The sequence below is a fragment of the Parasteatoda tepidariorum genome, chromosome 7 (assembly GCF_982258835.1).
Source record: "Parasteatoda tepidariorum strain Cologne lab strain chromosome 7, Ptep-v5.0, whole genome shotgun sequence".
Lineage (NCBI taxonomy): Eukaryota > Metazoa > Arthropoda > Arachnida > Araneae > Theridiidae > Parasteatoda > Parasteatoda tepidariorum.
This window is the reverse complement of record NC_141761.1, coordinates 3,565,551-3,581,749: the sequence shown is the minus strand read 5'-3', so window position 1 is coordinate 3,581,749 and position 16,199 is coordinate 3,565,551. Positions and strand designations below refer to the sequence as shown.

The following is a 16,199-nucleotide window of genomic DNA, read 5'->3' as shown; positions in this document are numbered from 1 at the left end:
TACATACAAGACTAATTTATTAGTTCCTCATTTTAAATGTACATCAAAACTAAGAGAACGTCAAATTATAACAGAAATAAAACGCTCACAAATTCCAGCATACATTCAGTACAAGTTCTAATATACAGGACTACCAATGCTAAAAAAAATTCTATTGCCAAGCACAGGTCAAACAAAAATTCACATTTGCAAATACTAATTTAGTTATGCATGCAATTTTGAAGAAATTTAGCACTACTACATATAAATGATCATTTAAGAGAAACTTTACTACAGTTCACTAGTTTACAAGAACTAAAATTTAAAGTTCGTTCAAAAAATAGAATTCGGGGAACAGAAACAAAATTCTATTTAAATGAATTTCTTTTCGCACTTTTACTAATTAAACATATTAGATTAGTAAGAATAAATTGCAAGCTTTTTATGCTCATTATTACAAAATGATTTTTATTAAGAGACTAAATTAATTCAGTGAAAAGTGATATTTCGATGGTTTTCCAACTAAAATTTAAAAAAAACTATCACTTAATTTATTAATTTCAGTTACTAATTTCATTTTACAAAATTTTCGAGGTTTTAATTATCAATGTTAAAAACTTTTTAGCCTCATAATTTTGAATCATACCCAAAAGACAAACGTTTCTCAAACTCTGAAAAAGTCTTGGGTGATAACAAAAGTTCGGCTAGTTTTCCAAAGTTAAGTCTTAATGTTACATTTAGCAAGGATTCAGCATTTAAAAAAACTAGAGTATGAAATGGATAATTGAAACAAAATAAAGTACTGAAAGAAAAAGATACTTCGTACTAGAAACAATTATTAATTCCATTTGCTATTATAAGCAATTTCCTAAACATTTAATGAAATTATAAAATAAACTTATACAATATAAGTTTACATATATACATATATAAGTTTTCCTCCAGACAGTGATTTACTTTCTATTGCTTTTTTGGTTCAACACAACATTTATAGGTCGTACATTAATAAGCATAAATCCACAGCAAAAAGAACAAACAAGATGTTGAAAATACAAATTAAACATTGACTGAAGGTTAGAATTTGAGTTAGAAACTTATTTACTTTGGATTATGCAACTTAATTCTTTATCTCTATTGAATATCCACATTTTTGTTCTTTTATTTTCCTCTATAGCAGGAAAGAACATTAATAAAAATTTATAAATTTCAGACTGTTTAAAAAAAAAAGAAAAAGGTAAATTTGAAAAATTACAATTACGCTGAATCCGTGAGATCAAATTCATGCCTTTTCTTATAAAAGCAGTATTTTAAAGAAAATCTATAGAAACACTACTAAAACCCTATAATCTGTTACACATTCAATATGTAAAGTGTCTCAATTGAAGAATTGAAACAACATATGTAAAATCAATGATCTGAATCTGATAAATTTACTTCATTTTGTTTTTAAAAATTCCTTTCTTATTTAAAAAGGTAAATTACAGGATCCCCATTTAAAGTAAATAAAAGGATCGTTCAAGATTTTTTTTTTAAATGTTAGATTTAGAATATATTTTATTCCACAGTTGAGATAAAAACTTTCCCGCAATTCTAGCTCTTAAGGCTCAGTTTTAATAAAAGTTAATTGAAAGCTCGCATTTAAAGTGACAGTTTGATTTGACAGTTTTGTTTTGAGAAACACCATTAAATACACATCAATACTTACAAGACTAATTTATTGCTTCCTTATTTTAAAAATGCACATCAAAACTGAGAAAAATTGGCACAAATTATAACATCGAAATAAACAGTTTACAAATTCCGTCATACGTATAGTACAAGTTCTAATATACAAGACTACCAATGAAAAAAATTTCTATTGCCAAAAAGAGTTCAAAACGAAAATTCCCATGTAAATGTTAAATTTAGTTATACATGCAATTTTGATTAAATTTAGCACTACATATAAATGATGATTTAAGAGAAAACTTTACAAGAACTAAAATTTAAAGTTCGTTCAAAAACCAGAATTAGGGAAACAGAAAAAAAGTTCTATTTAATTTGTTTTCCTACTTTTTCGAATTAAACATTAGTAAAATTAAATTGCAAGCTTTCCATGCATTAAAACAAAAAAATTTTTGACTAAATTTACTAATTTAATTCAGTGAAAAGTGATATTTCGCTTACTTTCCAACTAAAATTTAAAATAAACTCACTTCTTAATTTATTAATTTCATTTTATAAAATTTTCGGGGTTTTAATTATCAATGTTAAACTTTGTAGCTTCGTAATTTGAAATCATACCCGAAAGACAAACGTTTATCAAGCACTGAAATAGTCTTAAGTGATAACTAACCGAACTTTTGAAGAACTAACCGAATTTTTGTTCAGTTTTAACGTTACAGTAAAGTGATCCGAATATGCAAATCGACAAAAAAGCAACGAAAATCTCCAATAGGTAGCTAGAGAAGGGGATTCAAGCCCATGATCCCTTTTATCACCGAGTTTATTTTACGTTAAAACTGGAGTCTGGGAGAGCCGCAAGCCTAATTCAAATCGACCAGGTCATCTCTAGGATTTGAATTAGAGTCACCTAAATAAGAGGCAAGCGCTCTATCCCTTGAACATTTGTTTTCATACTTCTACGAAATATGAAAACACGGCACGAAGCCGAATTGTCCAGAAACAGACATTTGAATAAGTGAATTGTGAAGTTCGGAAACGGCTGAAACAGTGTGAAACACAAAGCAAAAGCGGTAGCGGCCGTCTACCACTTCCACTTCATGCATCACATTCTCCCAGTCAATTCAAAACTTCTGGTCATTACTTGCAAGATCCTGTTTTATATTGTCCTAAGACAGCACGAAGCCGAATTGTCCAAAAACAGACATTTGAATAAGTGAATTGTGAAGTTCCGAAACGGCTGAAAGAGTGTGAAACACAAAGCAAAAGCGGTAGCGGCCGTCTACCACTTCCACTTCATGCATCACATTCTCCCAGTCACTTCAATACTTCTGATCGTTACTTGCAAGTTCCAGTTTTATATTGTCCTACGTTGCATTAATTCAGCAATTCTCATTTCGGTATGACATTCACTAAATTTAGGCTTTCTTTCAAGGGAAGAAAAGTTGCTTTCAGTATTAAAAATTTAGGATCTGATAACAGTTTGGCTAACCATTGGAGTTTTTTGCCGTTTCCTTTCCATCTAATGCAAATGCTGCGCACTAAAAAAACTATTAAGGGACCGTTATTCGATTTTCTGTAACAGAAACGAGATTGACATGGAAGATTTACTCATCGAACAGGGATTAAATAAGTCAAATTCGCCAAAGAAAGGAATAGCTTGACCCAGAGATTATCGTATTTAATAGAAATTACGGAGAATCGCGTGTCCATTTTTAGGACGGGAAAACCGAAACGCATGGTAATTTAAGAGTTACGAAACGACTATTCATTTCCACTAACAGTTAAAACAATCCATCTTTCCTTAACTAATCGCAGTAATAGTTAATGACTTTTTCTGAAACTTCTTGTTAAGTAACGCAAAAAAATTTTAATTACTATTTTAGAGACAATCTCTGGGATATAAAGCAGATTTATAGGATTAAATTTTATTGACGTTTATCGGGACTATTTAGAAATAGAAGCTAATTTAAATGTAGAAAATTCGTTATTTTCGAGAAAAAAAAAGATTTATAAAGTCCCTTTAAATTTTAGTTCTTTAGTTTAACATTTAGAAAGGATTCAGCGTTTGAAAAACTAATAGATGAAATTGATAATTTAAACAAAATTAAGTTCTCGCTACTGAAAGAAAAGATTCTTCGTACTGGAAAACAAGCATTTCAAACCATTGAAAATATTAAGAAATTTCCACAACATTCAAAGAAAGTACAAAATAAACTTTAATACAAATTATGGTCTTCCTCCAGACAGTAATCTACACATTTTAAACAGAATTTTTGACTACACAACATTTATAGGTCGCACATTAACAAGCATAAATTCTTAACTAAATGGGAAAAAACAAAGATGTTGAAAATAGAAATTGAACATTGACTGAAAGTTCTAATTTGAGTTGGAAACAGATTACTTTGTATTATACAATATAATTCCTTATCTCTTGACAATACCCAATTTTCGTTCTATTATCTTTCTTTATAGCAATGAAAGAACATTAATATAAATTTATAAATTACAGAATGTTTAAAAAAGTTAAATTTTGAAAAATTACAATTACGCTGAATCCTTCTGATAAAATTCATACCTTTTCTTTTAAAAAAGTATTTTAAAGCAAATCAGTAGAAACTACTAATACACTATAATCTGTTACACATTCAATATGTAAAGTGTCTCAGTTGGAGATTTGAAACGATATGCAAAACCAATGACTGAAAATCTGATAATTGAACTTCATAATTTTGCTTCTTTAAAAAAAAAAAAATTCCTTTCTTATTTAATGCAAACTAAATTACATTAATACGTCAAAAACCCATTGAAATTAAAATTGGAGATTAGATTTTAAATGTGAAATTTAGATAACTTCTACTCTTATTTAATGCCGCAAACTGAACGAAAACTTTATCGTAATTCCTGCTTTTTCAAGGCTGTGTTTAAGTAAAAGTTAATTGAAAGCTCGTATTTAAAATAACAGTTTATGCTTTGACAGTGAAGCTTCTGTTCTGCGGAAAATAGTTAGCACACTTCCCACACTAGTTTCTGAAAAAACACTGCTTTTCATGTAAAATCAGTGCATGCTCATGTTTGATTTAAAATAAAATTTTGTTCATTCTACTTAAAATTTTTATAGCAGTACCCAAATACTTATACTTAGCAACCATTTCTTAAGATCCCGTCACTTTAGCAGAAACTTCAAATGTGAATTAAAAAGAAATTAAAAGACTTATTTAAACCTCGCTCTCAGAAATATGTAAAGGAGAATCCTACATAAATATTGTTCTGTGAAACTGGCGTTCGTTCTTTAACAAAGGCTTATTCCGGATTTTTAGAAATCCTGAAAATTCTACCGATACATTTCTGGAGATAAAATTTTCGTATTTTTACTAATCTTTGTGAAGACAATGATTGCTGGTTTTTAGGAGAAAAAAGTCATAATTAATTTTAGAATTAAACTGAAGTTATGGATTCTTAAGATTGAAATTATGAAAAGCAGGCGTCTAAAATTAAGTTCCTTGATGGAAGTAAATTTCTGATCAAAGACAGGGTCTTAACTACTTTAGTTACTTTTTTTCAGCTAATTTTGCATTTTCTTGCTTTAAATTTTGTGCTTAAGATCGTGCTTACAAGTTTAAAACATAAAATTCCTAGATTAATATTTTAGTACTACAGAGTTAATTCAAAAATTCTAGACCCTTTGATATTATTTAACTTTATATTATGGTTGTACGTGTTTCATTATTCCTAAATTTTTCTGAATTTCGTATGACCAACGACGTAGAAATGTTTGATATTGAAAATCATATCTACAACAAGTCTTTGATGAGAAAAAATAAAAGATCAAGAAATTTGAACTTTAAAGGAACAATTTATGAATAACATATCTACTACGACCACAGTGACTAGAATTCCACTTTTTATTTTTCTCAACAAAAAAGCAATCTGAACATATTGAGGCAAATAAGAAATTCAAGTAAATGCTGTTTCAAGGTATGAAGTTAATCTACCAGTAAAATAAATTAGATAATTCAGTATCTTTAAATAAAAATCTAAAATTACAGAATAATTTAACATTCTTACAAATTAAAACTGGTTCAAAATTTGAGATTATCCAGCACCATTTATAAAGGCTAGTGATCTAATTTTTACCTAAGCATTTTTAAATAATCAATATTTTAGTCATTTCTAAAAATATTTACTTTAAACTAGATATTGTAACTATATAGTTTGGAAATAAACAGATAATCTAATTCACAATCTTCAGAATTTACAAATTTCAGCAATTTTTATGATTAATTTTCTTTATAATAAGAAATCCGTATTCCAATCCTATGTTAAATATTCCACGCAAATCAAATCTTATTTTGCTTCTGAAATAAGTTAGTGTTAGCTTTCTGTTAGGATAAGTTAGAGTTACTTGTTAGTAATTTACTCAGAGCGAAACAAGATTTGAATCTCTTCTGAAGAATTCAGAAGCCACTTAATAAGAATTTCAATTTTTATAAAGATTTCCCCCTATTAAATACTTTTATCTGAAACGTAAGGGACGTAAAAATTAAACTTTACGTAGATAAACTGAATATATTTAGAAACTTAAAAAAATCCAACTAAACATTACTGAATCTTGTTAAGATATTTAAATAAAGCGCAATTTTATTTCATCTTTTTCAGTCTTCACTTCATACTTTCCCTTATTTGCCAATATTTTCTTTCGTCACCAAAAGATTTAAAGTTAAACGAAAATATTAAAAATTTATTTACTAACTTAAAACAATTATCCACTTGCAAAGCTTTTCAGGTTCTATTAAATCTTTGAAAACTCTAAAATGAGAGCAAATAAATTTTTAATATGCGTGGAGGTGGAAAAAAAAAGCAAAAACTCCAAGTCACTGTGGTGCTTAGAATAAGGGTAAATCCTGATAATTCTTTAAACTTTTTTAGACAGAAAAAATAGAATTTTGATTTAAAAATGATCTAGAATATTCTTAAACACACTTTATTAGCCCTTTCCGAAGCTACGAATTTAGATTGAAAACTTTAGTGGTGCAGAACATTAGAAAGTTCGTCCTTAGACATTACATTGAAAGTAAAGATACTGTAGCTCTTAGTTATTTAATCAGTGGTTGCAAAAAATCCGTGCGTTTAGTTTTACATTTCTAGTGTTTTGTTAAGTATGTCGAATTAGTAATCGTTTTTATTAAGCTTCTTCCGATATTTACTTGCGCCCTATATCTATTTTTTGAAGCTGATTACAAGCAAAACATTTTGCTATATCTTAATAAAAAAAAAGTAAACTAGTTACTAAATAAATATGTTAGATTATTGAAATTACATAAACACTTTATAAAATACAAAAAAGTTCTCATTGAAAAATTTATCAAGTGCATTTAAGATCTTTTAAGGATGAATAACCTTTTTAGATTTAGAAGTGAGTCGTATTGAGCAGTGAGTCGCCAAAAAGTCACCGGTGTTTTACGCTGTATTTTATAACTATAAATTATTGAAGAGTTAAATACGTTTTTCACTTGTTTTGGCCTAAATGCAAAATGAAAAAGTGCAAATTGGCTTAATGAAAATTCTGTGTCGAAGAGTTGAAAAAGGAGGGGTCTGTTAAAACTAAAATTACTTCGGCGAATCTAAGAAATTTACCACTGCCAACTATTTGGGAAGTCGCAGAAACAAGGAAAACATATGAAGATAATGTTTGAGATTTCCAGATTACAGTAGATTTCTAATCTAAATGATAGAATGTTTCTGCTCTGTTTAAATTATAAACATCTAAATGTTTTAGATCATTTTTAATTTTGGAAATATTAAATAGCCATTATGTAATTTTATAAATGTTAATACTTTATATTAGATTGCCGATTACACAATATAGATTACAAAAAGTGGTTTCTAGTCCTTGGAAAATTTGAATTTTGTTATCCCTTACGGTGAACGTATTTATATATTGTATTTCTCTATCATTTTACTGTTTAATAGTAAGTTTATCTAGTTTTTAAATTTAATATTATTCTATTTTTACAATTTAAGTTTTATCCCTTTAGTTTTTTTCCATTACTTATAACCATTATATTTTACTATTGAATCACAATTTTTAAACTTACTATTCCAATATAGTAAATTTCCGTTTAATGCAGCAATTTATTTATCTGTATCCACATTTAAAATAAAGAGAAACAATGCCATATTGAGTTGGAATTTTGGATTTAAGTTAGAGAACCAGTAAATCTAAATTCACTTTTCTTAAAAATTTAATTTTTAGAAATTATTTTTACCCAACCTGCATGTTTAAATGCAAAAACATTAAGATTTTTATCTTTCCCGTTTCAAGCTTTTAAAAAAATTTAGATTTGTATTTTTAAAGAAATTAAAATGTAAGAATTGCAATTTTTTTAAACTTTTATTTAAATTTATAAATTTTTTTGCTTATTCAACTGTCTATGAAGACTGAAATGTTTTAACGTTGAAATTAACATAGATTACAGTTTCAATGCGCCAATTCATCTTACTATACCTTCCAGCATTTATCGTAGAATTAACTAAATAAAGACTTGAACCACTAATATAAGAAACAAATAGAAGTCCAACTTATGATTTTCAGTCAAACTATTTGCAAATTAAAGATTTCATTCTTTAAAATTTTTTTGAAAAGGTAGATTTAAAATTTCAAAAAGTTACAATTATTTTAAGAGATTTTAACATTAGAATAGATACGACTTAATTTACAGGAATGCATAGGTTTAACAAATTTTTTAACTGTCAGTTATTTGACTTCCTTTTCATTTCTTAACTAGTTCTGAACTGATAAAAGGGCAGAAGCATACTGATATGTAGATCAAAACAGGAAACAATTAGTTCGAGTAACATATTTGCCTCCGTACTTTATACTGTACAAAAAACATCAACTGAAATAGTATATTTTGAATAAATATTTTGAAACAGTTGTCAATTCTCTAAAACAATGTTTTGTAAAAATGCATCAATACAGCTGCGAAATAATTTTTAAGTTCGAAGAAAAATGTAAACTAACTTATTGTAGGGTGTGGCAAAACTTTATTGCAAGTAGACTTCCATGAACTATTGCTCTGTTGTCGTTGCTCTGTCTATCGACGGGAATTTAGATAGACAGACTTCTGGTGATTTTGATAGAAGAACTAAAGACTGCACTCTGGACGAAAATGGTAGTGAAGCTGTAAGAAAAGGACAGTCATTAGTAACGAAGAAAAACTTAATTCATGTATAGTTTAAAAACCTTAATTTGAAAAACTTAAAATTTATCACTATTCCATCGATTTAGCTTAAATTTTGTATTTTAAAGTTTGAGTTTAAAATTAAAAAAAAAATTGTTTTTTACCGAATTTTTCAACCACTAACATATTCAAAGCTATTCGTTATATAAGATTATCTTTTGATACACTAGTTTTCAAAACTATTATGCACCAAAAGTTTTCCATTAACTTTACCTAAGGTAATGCACCGAAAAGAAAACAAATCATTAAAAGGATTTGAGATTGAGTACCACCCAAATTTCGATTGCAAAACTATAAAAAGGTATATTCTAAGAGCATAAGTGTGTTTAATGTCGCTACCTAATTGTTTAATTATCATAATTGATTCTTACGAAGATCACTGTACAAAGTATAATAAGCACGTGTGCAATTATAAGTATATAGCTTTTATAAGCACATTATAATTTAATAAGCATAGTTTTTATTAAAATAGTTTTAAAAAAAAGACACCATTTTTTAATTATTACTTGTTTGCTCTAAGTTTAATTTTTCGTGTGAAAATCTTATTTCTAAAGAAAACCTGTTCGTTCTATAAAAACCGAAAAAGTCAGTGCTAGATCCAAGAAACAACTTAGTTTAAAAAACTCAAAGAATAGCCACGTCGAGTATTACATTCTTGCAGTATTTTTGAAATATGTCTTATTAAGCCACTCCTTTAAGCGTACAAACGTTGTGCATGAAGGCTATACTTTTATTTAAATCTGTCTATTTTATTTTATTTCTACTCAATTTTTAACGATATTTTGAATAAAAAATATCACAATTCGCTTTTTTGGCAGAGTTTCTGATGTGTTTATAAATTCAGGATTCAATGCAAGACGACAACATTAAAGCAATATAAGTTGAACTCAAAAATACAATTGTGAAACAAAATGGCGGCTGAAATATGGCAAGCAAAAGTAAAAAAATACAGCACGTTTAAATAATATAACAATGAAAATATAATAGTTTTCGTAATTTTATATTATAAATGAAAAGCAAAGTTTTATTTCCGAAGTAATTACAAAATAAATCACATTAGAAAATAACGCAAAAACCTGAAGAAAAAAAAAACACAACTTTTGTTTTTCGGTATATTTAGTCCACCTTTGCAATACGGGCAAAATGGGGCATATTTTTTCGAAGGAAACATCAAAGGCGACAACAAAAAAAATTTAGCTAATTATCTCGTGGAACTTTTTGGAACTAAGTTTCGAAAATCATTCAAACATTGTAAAATGTCAAATGATAAGATATAAACTATAAGTTTGTCAAGAGTATTAACTTATCCAACAATTATAATTTAACACTAACTAATTACTCTGATAAAAGTGTAACAGTAAGGTAAAATTCCTATATATATATTTATGAAATAAAAATTAAAAAGTTACATTTAAAACAATTTTTGTTAACATATTTTTCAATAAATTGTACTCTCGTCGGTCCAAAAAGTAAATCATAATCTTTGGAATGATTATGAATACTTAATTTGGGATATATTAAAACTGCCTACGCATATTCTGGTTGAAAAATAATTTTTTTCTTTTGGCTAAAGATCATAATCTTCTGGCCCACAGTGCAACGTAGAGCTTTATCGTCTATTCAGCTATTTCAAAGTTGCCTGTTAGTAAAACGGCCTCAGTGAGAAAAATAAATGAGGACAACAAGTCAGTAAATTATTTAAATTATCATTTAAACAAAAATGCGAAAAGTTTTCTTGAAAATAATTAATTGAATATATCACTTACCGGAAGAGGATGCTGTTGAAATACACTTTCGCACTGGCAAATTTAATAATTCATCTGCGATCTGGAAGATTCTACGGAATATTCGACTCAAGATAAATTTTTTTTCGATTTAAGATAAACTGTCAGATATCTTTTCATTTTTGAAAGTACATAAAGTTCGATCCAAACCACTCATCTAAAATATACGCACACCATATACATTGAATATATATGTAAGAAAAAAGCGTCAAAATTATCGTATATAACTACAACCATTTGCTAGAAAAAATAACAATTTCGATGGAAAAACTCCAGACAGTCACAACCTGGTCGCAAAATCTTAGGACAGAGGAACAAACTCTCGACTTCGGACATATATATACTCCATAAAAATGCCGATAACGATTATTTTAGACAAAAATTTAAATTTGAAAAGGGGCCTTCCTAGCCGAGTGGTATCACCCGCAATAGGCTGTGCGAATCGTGAAGATTTCAGGTTCGTAACCCTGAATGTCTTCTTCGTGATGTGCTTCAAGCATCACAGGTTGCGTTCAGTGTTCGGGTGGGTGACCACTTAGATCAGTCTGTGTAGGGACAGAGGGTGTGCGGTCCTCGTTAAACTGTTCTACCGTAAAGTACTCGACTTTGCGTGCATGTCATCGGGCTACCGAAGAGGGAATGCCATCCCCTCTGCAAAGGATCAAAATTGTGATTGCATGTCTTAGGATCATTCTCAAGGATGTTTCCCAGACCGTCACCAATAGCCTATTGTGCAACTCTAATGTGACGTAAATGAACTACAACATCGTGATGTCTTTCACTAAACTTTTCTATCTGTCCTTCTACTTGATAAAGGTTCAATAGCCTAAATTGAGCACTCAAGTCTCCAAATGTATGTAATTTCAGCAACACCGAAATGACCGAGATTTCTAAAAGGTTAGTTTCCCGAAATTGCAGCAAGGAGAATTGTTGTATTCATTGTTCTGCAGCAGAAGTATTAATAGTTACAAATAATCTGCGAGTTTCGTTAAAAGTAATCAAACAACTCTCATTTATTTTATTGTAATTTTTTTGATGAACATTTCGTTTTATTTTGCAAACAAAAATTACAAAAAACAGAAATCCTAATTAGTTAATACTCAATTATTGAATTAATTTGATTTTTTTTATAATTACACATTTAAGTAACATAAAGTAAGTACGTAACATAAAGTATGTATATAACTTTTTTATATTGGTAAGTAGGTAGGTACTTTATTTGCGTCGCACTAGAGCTGCACAATGCGCATTTGACGACGGTCTGGCAAACGTTCCTGAGGATGATCCGAAGAAATGCCATCGCACTTTTGTCCCTGTTTTGGTAGCCCGACGACTTGAGCGCGAAGTTGAGCTCTTTACAGTAGAACAGTTTAACAAGGTACTTTCCGTTAGAACTATGTTTCATGTAGTTTTCAGTTCCATGTAGCTTTAAAAATTAAAAGATTTTAATCTACATGAAAATCAAGACAGAAACTAACTTCCTTCCTTCTCGTATGACTCTCCTCACGCTAATATTGAAAGCATGCGAAGTGTTGCCATAGGTAGAGAGTTCTATTTTACGCCACTCGCTAATTTCAACTGCCTTATTTCTTCCTCAGGGATGTTTCCCAGACCGTCGCCAATAGCCCATTGTGCAGCTCTAGTACGACGTAAATGAACAAACAAGCGGCCTTATTTCTCGGTGGCTGTGCTGCACAGCAACCTCCTGCTATCTATTAAGCCTCAACCCTAAACTACATTGATGGGAAAATAGAGCTATAAGCTAATGCAAAGATTTCGAGGCGATCTATATCAATTCAGCTAGTAGTGTCTATTTATTAGATTGAAGCAGGGACTAATATAGGGGATAAGGACATTTAACTTCTCCCGGGGGGTTTCAGAAAAGCAACATGCTTTTGACAGACCGGTTTTACGCACAAAAAGTGGCGTTCACGTCGTCCTAGTGATTATTTTCTGACATTCCCGCCGTACCTTAGCATTGCGCGTAATCAGTGTTGATCATTAAAAAGCAATTTAATTTAAATTCTAAAATTTTTTCATTCCGTAAACCAGTATATTATTTTGTATATTGCTTAAAGATGTCTATTCATTACTCATAATTTATTTGTTTGTTTATTGAAATTTTAAAACCAGAGATCATTCAGATTACGAGCAATTATATACTATAGTTTCGGTTTTGTTTAATTTCGGTTTTCAGAACTTGGGTTAATTAAAACCGAAGGAAGGATATTTGCTTATTCAACCATAGTTATTAGTTTGAAACGCCTGGTTCTATTATAACTGAAGTATAGATGCTTATATTAGCATTTTTTTATATTTAAAAATTTGATATAGCAGAACGAGTTCAAAACTAAAACTCTTTGAATTTTATAAGAATTTATTTGAAATTATTTTTAAATTTCTTTGAATTTATTTTTAAAATCGTTATAATTAAAAATGCACATTAATGACAAATTTTTTTAAGCAAAATATAAGCCATGCAACCTTAAATTTTTTAAATTTTCCTATGAGAATCAAAAATAAAAATCTTTTTCATGAAAATAATTATTTGTAGCATTTATTATGAATTCGATTGTATGTTTCAATTTCCGATCTTTATTAATGTCTTTGCACGAATAATTATTCAAATTATTATAATATATATATATATATATATATATATATATATATATATATATATATATATATATATATATATATATATATATATATATATATATATATACCTATCAAAATCTCCCAATTCATTTCTTAATGTCCGCGTAAGACTATCTACCTTGCTAATTAATTGCCCTCAATCATTTTGTTTTGATTTAACAAGGAGTAAAGATAAAATAAATCATAATTTATGTAAATATTTAAACATTGCTGCCTTTATGAATGTTTTTTTTTAAAGAAAACAATCATATTTTGCGTTACACGTAAAGGGAAACCACGAAAATATCATTCAGATTGTTGACGCTTGAAGAGTTCGAGCGAAATGCTCAGTAATCGTAATGAATTTTTTTTATATAATAAATCATTTTTTTTTGCGTCTTTGACAGACAGTCAATTATTTCGGTGATTAGCGAGATGCTCTTCATATTTTTTGTAACTTTAAACTCATTCCAAAAATCAAAGTAGCGTGCAATTTAAATATCGGCGTAAAACAATGTTTATAAAAGTTATTAAAATAATTTATTTTAACCAAGATTAAGTTGAAATTAAAGTAATCAAATATTGCGTTAAATGCAAAGGAAAACCACGAAAAATTCTTTCAGATAACTGAACAATAATAAGATTACAGCTAAATGTTCATTATCGCAATGAATTATTTTTTAACCATTAATTTATATCATCCTTGACAGACAATTTATCATCTTAGTGGATGTTGTGAAATACTTTTCCGATATTTTTAACTTTTAACACGACCCAGATATCAAAGTAACTTGCAATTTAAATATCAGAGTAAAATCATGTTTATAAAAGCTTTTGTAGCAACCTATATATTATTTAAAATAAAATTAAAATTTAGACAAATCAAATGTTGCGTTAAATGCAAAGGAAAACCACGAAAATGTCTTTTAGATTGCTGAACAATAATCGCATTACAGCTAAATGTTCATTATCGCAATGAATTGTTTTTTTAACCATCAATTTTTTTTATCATCCTTGACAGACAATTTGTCATCTTAGTGGATGTTGTGAAACACTTTCTTATATTTTTAACTTTTAACACGACCCATAATATCAAAGTAACTTGTAATTGAAATAGAGGAGTAAAATCATATTTTGAAAGACTTTTTGAATGAAAATAATTAGAATTTCCATTACACACAAATAGAAAACCAAGAAAACGTTTTACTAGCAAACTAGTTGTACGCTAACAGGCAATAATGAGACTATGACCCCAAACCTTGCAGCTTTCGAACACGGACGGTGACGTCACTATTCCCCGGAGTCTATTCTATACCACCGTCCGATAGTAAAACGAAATCCAAACCTCGCAACTCCCGAAGAGAGCGGTGAAGGGAATCCCAGCCCTCGAACAAAGGCTCGGACCCTCCCCCTAGGAAGTGACGTATTTTATCGATAGTTATAGGAAAGTGACCAATGGCTTTTGTTTATCCTTTAATCGTTCTCCCTTCGCTTAGGGGTCGTGACCTCTATCCCAGAGTTTACAGTGTTCTTTCAGAAAGAGAATGTATTCTTCTTTCATTTTGACAGTTACATACATAGTCTAAAATAAATATCTACATATTTTAATCTTTGATCTTTCTTCAAGAATTTAATATGTAGTATTTGTTTTAAACTTGTTTGCATTATTGTATTTATTATTAGAGAATCGATTTACTTAAAAATATATTTACTAACAGTTTGCCAAAAAAAAGAAATATTCTTAAAATAAAAAATAATACGTCAAATAATACAAATCAATAATACAAATCCAATACATCTTTATTTATTACCTTTTCTAAAAATCATACTTTGAATGTTGTTTTAAATAAATGAAATTGAGTCAATCAGAAATTTTATCACTAGATTATGAAACTTTAGAAATTATATGTATATTATCGAGTGCTTTTAGATTTAAAGAACTAATGATTAATAAAGGTTATTTAATTTCACAAAATTTTGAAGTCTTCTATTTTTACTTATTTTATCATACATAAAATTTTTATTATATTTATGATTACTTTATTACCTTCTATTATTTATAATTATTTTTTTTTATTATTATTTGCAATTGATAAAATGTGTAGCTTTATGCTTTATAACACTAAGATCTTTTAGTTTTAAAGCTACAATAAGTATCAAAATAACGTGCAATAAATAAACTTTAATAAATCGGTAGAATGCATGAAATAAACTTTAAACTAGCATTTTTTAAATAATTGTTAGTTTAAATAATCTTAAAAAAAATTTGCTTTACAATTTTAAAAGAAACTGCTTTTTCAATTTTTCACTTTCTTTTTTGTTATGATTCCTCTTTTTTTTTCGCAATTGCAAACTTATACATTTTAATAATTGTAAGTTATTTTTTCAAGAAAAACATTATTTTCTTCTTTTCTATAATAAATTACAATTCGCAACTCAAACAATGCAATATTTATTTTTCAAATTTAATAATTTATCTCTTTTTTGGAAATGGTATTTTCAATCGGTTTGTTATATTGAACTAGATTTGGAAAAAAATTCTCTGCAATGAATTTTTTGCCTTACATTACCCTCTTACATTAAACACAACTCAGAAGACAAGGATGCCAAGTAGTTGTACTTTATTTAAGAATTTCATGCTAGAGTTATTAGTTACACAATTTCACTATTGTCGTTCTAACCATCAGGGCAGTTCGTGATTTTTTTTATATCACAAATTCGTTTTTAAAGTTTTAACTCGTTACAAGTATTTTTAATACTTTCAATTAAACACATTTTCAATTTCAAAATATCCTCAATTGTTTTTATATTTGATGCTGGATTTTATATTTTTTTGCCTTATCATTTACCATTGTGTATGCAAATAAATTATGCAAAAGTAATTCGGAAA

At 28.3% G+C, this 16,199-nt stretch overlaps 1 long non-coding RNA gene across 1 annotated transcript; it reads right to left on the bottom strand.

Moving 5' to 3' along the window:
• LOC147806731 (uncharacterized) lies at nucleotides 1-11,162 on the bottom strand. Its single transcript, XR_015435091.1, has 2 exons — nucleotides 10,655-11,162; nucleotides 1-8,828 (listed from the first exon to the last, which is right to left on the bottom strand). It is a non-coding gene; the product is annotated as an uncharacterized LOC147806731 (long non-coding RNA).
• Nucleotides 11,163-16,199: the final 5,037 nt, after the last annotated feature.